At 35.8% G+C, this 6,387-nt stretch overlaps 1 protein-coding gene across 2 annotated transcripts in view; it reads right to left on the bottom strand.

The window, feature by feature from the left end:
* Window positions 1-6,387, bottom strand: part of LOC122527387 (F-box/LRR-repeat protein 14) — a 20,963-nt gene that overhangs the window by 9,943 nt on the left and 4,633 nt on the right. The window lies entirely within an intron of this gene.

Genomic DNA, 6,387 nt, shown 5'->3' with positions numbered 1-6,387 from the left:
GTTGATTTTTTGAGCACGCGTTTACACGAAATATTAGAGGAAGTTCCAGTCGATATTAGATTATTTCGTATGCGGTTTATGCATGATGGAGCTCCGCCGCGTTTTAGTCGAGTGGCTAGGCAATTTTTAAATCAACACTTTGCAAATAAATGGATTGGTCGTGGAGGTTCTATTGCATGGCCTGTTCGTTCTCCGGATTTGAATTCATTAGATTTTCATTTATGGGGACATTTAAAATCTATTGTATACGCAACAACGATTGAACATGCTGAAATACTACGAAATAGAATAGAGCAAGGCTTCCGATAAATTCGAGAAACACCAGGAATGATAGAGAGAGTAACCAGATGAATGACAAGACGCGTGCAGGCTTGTCTTCAAATGCAAGGTGGATCATTTCGAGCATCTTTTGTAAAAGTAATTAAAACAGAAAATTCATTATATCTCATAAACGAAGACAAAGATAGGACATATATTTATACGACTTTTTTTCATTATTTCTAGGCGTACAATCAGCTCTCGAAGTGGCAGTCCACAAGTTACGAAACACCCTGTATAAATACGTCATTACCGTGTTTTTATAACGAAGGAATCAGTTTGACCCGCGCACGGTGACGTTTCGGGTGCACGTATGGCCGAGAATACGAATCGGTGGGACATGTAACATCGGCCATCGAAGTTGTTGCTGCTACGAGCGCATGAGAACAACGCGGTAGCAAGCGTTATTGCGCGTGAGCCAGCCAGCATTCAAGAGGAATGTCACCACCGTATTACTCGATCTCGGGGGCGCTTATGAAAAAAAAAAAAAAAACCGATGCGCGTGTTCTGGCTGCCTCCCATCGCACGTGAACGACCTTCAATACGAGCGTCCTACCATGCTCCCAAATTCTCTTTTCATTATTTCTCATTAATACACGTGGTTTTTTTATCTTTGTAACTTGTTGTGCCTCACCATTTTCGTATTTACTACAATAAGTTTAGTTGTAGTTTGATATCTCGAGGATATTAGCTATGTTGAGTACCATCGCGTTTGTATTTTTTTTTTTTCTTCAAATGAAATTAACGAAAAAATTCTAAAGATTCTAAGACAGTCGAGAAATTTGGGACTCGTCTCGATCCTGAAGGAAATCCTCGATCCGACGATATTTTCGGATTTATTCTCTTCGAACTAGTTCCTGTTACGCACGAACATCTAGAGTGAGATTTCGTAGTTTTTCGTGAAAAAAGAAATTGAGAAACACCTTCGATGGAACGACTCTCGATCGAAACAGAACAAAGTTGGCACTCCTTGCATTTCTGTTTGATTAATTTCAATATCACTCTGTTCTCGAACAACTCCGCTGACCGTTTAACGTCCGTTCATCTCGGACTGTCTATTTTCCATTTGCTCTCCTTCGTAAATAAACTGCCCAAGATTAACTTGGCGGGCAACCGATCGCGACGAAGAAGTCGTAAACTCGGATCTTACAATCCCTATGCAACGCGAAGAAAATCTCTTTTACGTCAGCGGGTGAATGTTTCGTGAATTAGAAATGCCCCGTAAATTGTCGTCGAGGGGACACTCGGAAAAGAAAGTAGAAAATAGACTAGTTGCTTTATTTTATGAGCGGAACGTCCTGTTTAAACGAAAATAATTAAAATAATAAAGCTATAGACGAAATGCCTGAAATGCCAAGGAAGGACAACAGACAGACGCCAGTTTTCAGTTTAATTTCGCCAGGTCAGAGAATATCCTGAGTAGTAACTTTACAACAGATGCAGGTAGCAATATCTCAGAAAGAAGAAATTCATTCAGTCGACCTTCATAACTCATCCGAAATTCCTACCTGTCCCTCCGAAATCCGAAATACTTTAGTTTACAAATCAACTCTAACTTGTCGTTCAATTTGCCACTCGGGCGGAACGAAGCACAAAGAAGAACGCCAAGTCGCATCCAAACGGATGTAGAAAACAGACGAATTTAGATTGCAAAGTCTTATTCAGAGTTTTTCTTTTATCCAAATTGCAAAATTTAGTTTACAACGACATGGAGGATTCGTGTGAGTCCTCCCCCTTTAAGTTCGATTGATTTAGGCTTTTAAATATATCCAAAAAAAAATCCAAAATAGGGATAATTCTTTGGGGGGGGGGGGGAGTAAGAACATAGTGAACAGATTTAGGTCGCTGACTGGGAAAATAAAGTAACGAAGAAAGAATCGCGACATCACACAGAGAGAGGCTGACTGACTTGATCAGTTCGTTATCCACCTAATCCCAGTTACACCGGCAACCTAAATCCGTTCGCCTAATCGTGCACTTGCCGTCGCAGTCCTAAACAGAAATTTTCTCCCGTCCGAAGAAGGAGATACGAACGAAGAATAATTAAATATCCGCGACATATTCAGCTAGTTCAGATCGTAACTTCCACCCTCTGTCGCGCATTGACAGTTCGTTGCGAGGTGTGAATTATTGGAAATTATTATGCATTGGCACCGTTCGACGTGACGTATCAGGTCTATTGACACCTGTTGCCCTACCCCCCCCCCAAAAAAAAAAAAAAAAAAAGAACAGAGACGCAATCAGAGGTACGAATTCGTGGTCCTATTTGATCAGTATTAACAAAAAAAGAATCGATACGCCGACATGAAAGTCAAGAATACCAGGCTCTAGATTCCAATCGGTGATCAATCCTACTTCTTGTTTCTCAGAGGGGAGAATGTCGAGAAATGACGAAATTTATGTTAATCGACGAATCGTTTGAAAATTGATATTTGTAATATTATAAATTGAAAAGAATGACGATGTTTTTTTCCTTTTATATTAAAGCCTCGATTCGTTGAAATTTTGTATTTGTCCCGTAAGAATTCTCGAAGACCAGAACCTTTTTTACCACACATTAACGCGTTTTTAATATCCGATTCAATGGTTGATATTATAAAAGAGATCGTAAAACTATCACGAAAAGAATGCTTCGGATATAAGAAATACTAGACCGAATTCTTAAGAAAACATTCAACGAAAATGATATTGCACAGTGTTAGATTCATCAGATCATCGTAAGATGAGCCAACGATCATTACAATTATTATTACGATGATTTCTTCTGATCAACGACGTGGTTTATTTTTTTACGTTCGTATTCACAAAAACGGCAATATCTTTGCTTTCTTTTTTTTTTTTTTTTTTGATTTCGCGACAAAAGAAACGTATAGTGAATTTTGAGTAACCAATCGAATTAATTCAATACCAACTACAAGATCTAATATAATGTACGCTTGGCGAGATCTACGCAAAGACTGATTATGCTGTCCAAACAGGGATCTTAATTTTTTACGACTCGACTCGTGTTCAACTAATTCTGACGAACGCACAGAAATTAGTATCATTTATTTCCTAAACCTGTAGTTTTTCTTTTTTTTTTTTTTTTTTTTGAGCAGAAATTAACATTTCCTAAACCTGTATTTTTCTTGCTAGGCCTTTCAACAAACTCGCAATTTTGTTAAATGCATCCTAAATTTAAATGTATCCTAATCACGAAGAACACATCATTGGCGTAATACTACCTGTACGTTAGATCAATAAGAGCTATTATTACAACGATTAAATTATCGCTTTTGTACCGTAAAAACGGTTTCAACAAATTTATCACCAAAAATACTGTGCAATCATGTTGATAAGTATTTAATCTTAATGATACGCGTGTTGCCAATTTATCTCGATAATATAACGAAAGCTTTCCAACGATTCGACACTCGCTTGCGTACAAGGGAAAATCATCACAATTGATCCGAATATATATTCTTCTGTACCATCATACCAATATCGAGAAGAACGAGTGTTACTAATTTCTGAGATTTCTCGATGTTAATTTTCGAAAGTTGCCAAAAGAGAAAAAACAAAATTGCAACAGAATTGAACACACACGTGCAACTGAATCGTAAAAGAAATATATACATATATACACAACATATTAGGAAATTTCTCAAAATTTTATATATATATATATATACACAAGAGTCTCGTAAAAAAAACAATCGTGTGTATGCGCATGCGTGGATGTTGATGTGGGATGTTGAAAAAAAAAAAAGAAAAAACATATTTTGTAAAAATACAAATGAAATGTATTAACATTTTAAAGAAATATATTATAAAATATTAACAAAACGCAATCACTTTTCGCAGTGTTAACACGTTCAACGACAACAGCGAGGATCATTAAAAATTATAAAACATATTTGCCGTGTCTCTCACGTTTGCACGTTTCTCTCACACGCTGGCAGAATTTTGCCGCAATGAATTCACGCATCGTTCCGTATATAACAAGAGGATGTACGTATGCATATTATGTTTCTCATACAATTTCTTAATTTTTTCGATCGAGCGCAGTCTCGCTCACCCCCCACCCTTTCTCTTCCTTTCCGAATAGTATTCGGTGTAAAAACATTGACCTGCGAAAACAAGGGCGTACACAAGCGCGTGTACGTCCTTATCACATGCATTCCCTTCGATTCCAACGATGTATGGTAACATACACGAACTGTGGTAAAAATAACACTTAGGAACGAAAATTTATTTACAACCATCGATTTCGTCATCACCGAACGAACTAATCGCGAGCTACGAATATACGAAACAAATCAATGTTTTCATTTGAACGAGAAATGAAACGAAACTCGATGCACAGGGGCATTACAATTCGAAGATATAAGTCTGCACTTCACGTTTTTTTAGCGTTTTTGGACAAAACGACTCGATTAGACGCTTTCGATTCGAACCAAATTTCTGTGCATTTGATTAGGGCTTTCTCTGTAGTAAGTTTATTATTTGGATACAGAAAAAGTATGCATTTATCGGATAACATGAAACATAACTGAACCGATGATAAAATTTTAAAACACCGTAAATTATTATTATTTATTGCGGTGAACGTTATGTACGTGAATTATATTCTTCCTCGAAGGATGAACACCATTGTTTCAAGAAAGGTGTTCAAGTGGATAAAAATTACCAAGTAGTTGAGTATAGTAATTCAAAATTTAAAATTACTATAATTACTACATACTAGCCGAAAGTTTTCAATACACGTCCCGTGTACGTAAAACACGTAGATCTTTTAATAACAGTACGGTAGACGAACTCCATTTATTCGAACCAAATTCTAGTTAATATCTGACTACGTGTTTGGACTTCATCCACCATTATGTGAAAAAAACTCCTAATTATAAATTACTTGTTTCCTAACAAGTGGAGTTGAATCGTACAGACTTTTCTGTGTCAATAGCAATTTCCTAAGAGATTTCTCTACAGAGAGAGAAATGAGTATAAACAAAGGATTCAGTTGCCGACTGAAACGTCTTTAAAAATCGAACGAAAAGCGAAAATGAAAACGTTTGTGTTAAAATTGCACGCGAGGCGATTATCGTTATATTATACACTTATAGAAAGAAAATTATACGGTTGTAGATAAACGTAGAAAGAAAAGGTAAAACATGCACGTCAATTGCAAGTTATCGAGACAAGAAAAGAAATAGCTGAAATCGTTTAAAGAAAAAAAAATTGTTAAGAAAACGAATGTGGGATCGCGTAAACGTGTGTGAAAGTTTGTTCAACTTAAATTTTTTCGTGGTTACTTTATTATTATGTTGTTACTTGTCTTTATCTGTATCAATTATATTAAATCTAACGAAACATAACATAGAAAGTAGACTGTAGCAAAAAAAAAAAAAAAAAAGATAATACCCATTATTTCGTAAATATTCACCTATTCAAATGCGTCAGAAATTCTTCGACTCGGCGTGTACGTTCGAGCAATCGTTACGCATAATAATAATAAAAATAATAATAATAATAGAAATAATAATAATAATAATAATAATAATAATAATAATAATAATAATAATAATGAAAAAGCGTGATACACAAATACGCGAAGATCGAAAAGGGAAAAATCGATTTAAACTCGCTTTAAACAAAATCATTCGGAATATGAAGAAAAGACGGGCACAATACGCGTGTACGTTTATCATAACCAAATAGAATATTAAAACAAAGAGATTTTGCCTATTCTGTTTCCGCATTTAACGCAGATTATTATGCGCTTCTAATACATATTCCGAACTGTAGCACGAACCGAATAGAACTGAACTGAACTGAACGAACGAACGAACGGAAATTACGTACAGTTGAATTTGATTTTCTTTTTTTTTTTTATTTTATTGCTACGTGCATGCATTATTTTACACCTATACGCCTTATATCTTTTCACCTCCTTCAATTCGTATACAGATTATCAACTAAGCCTAAGCGGTTTGCGATAACAGAAAAAATTCATTATAATACAACGTGTTAATCTTTATCATTCCACACGCTCGCCGCTTATTATTATTATCATCGTTTCCATCCCCCCCC

Source organism: Frieseomelitta varia, unplaced genomic scaffold (genome assembly GCF_011392965.1).
Source record: "Frieseomelitta varia isolate USP_RPSP 00005682 unplaced genomic scaffold, Fvar_1.2 scaffold_216, whole genome shotgun sequence".
NCBI lineage: Eukaryota > Metazoa > Arthropoda > Insecta > Hymenoptera > Apidae > Frieseomelitta > Frieseomelitta varia.
Note: the sequence above shows the minus strand (reverse complement) of the source record. Positions and strands in the feature narration are given on the sequence as shown.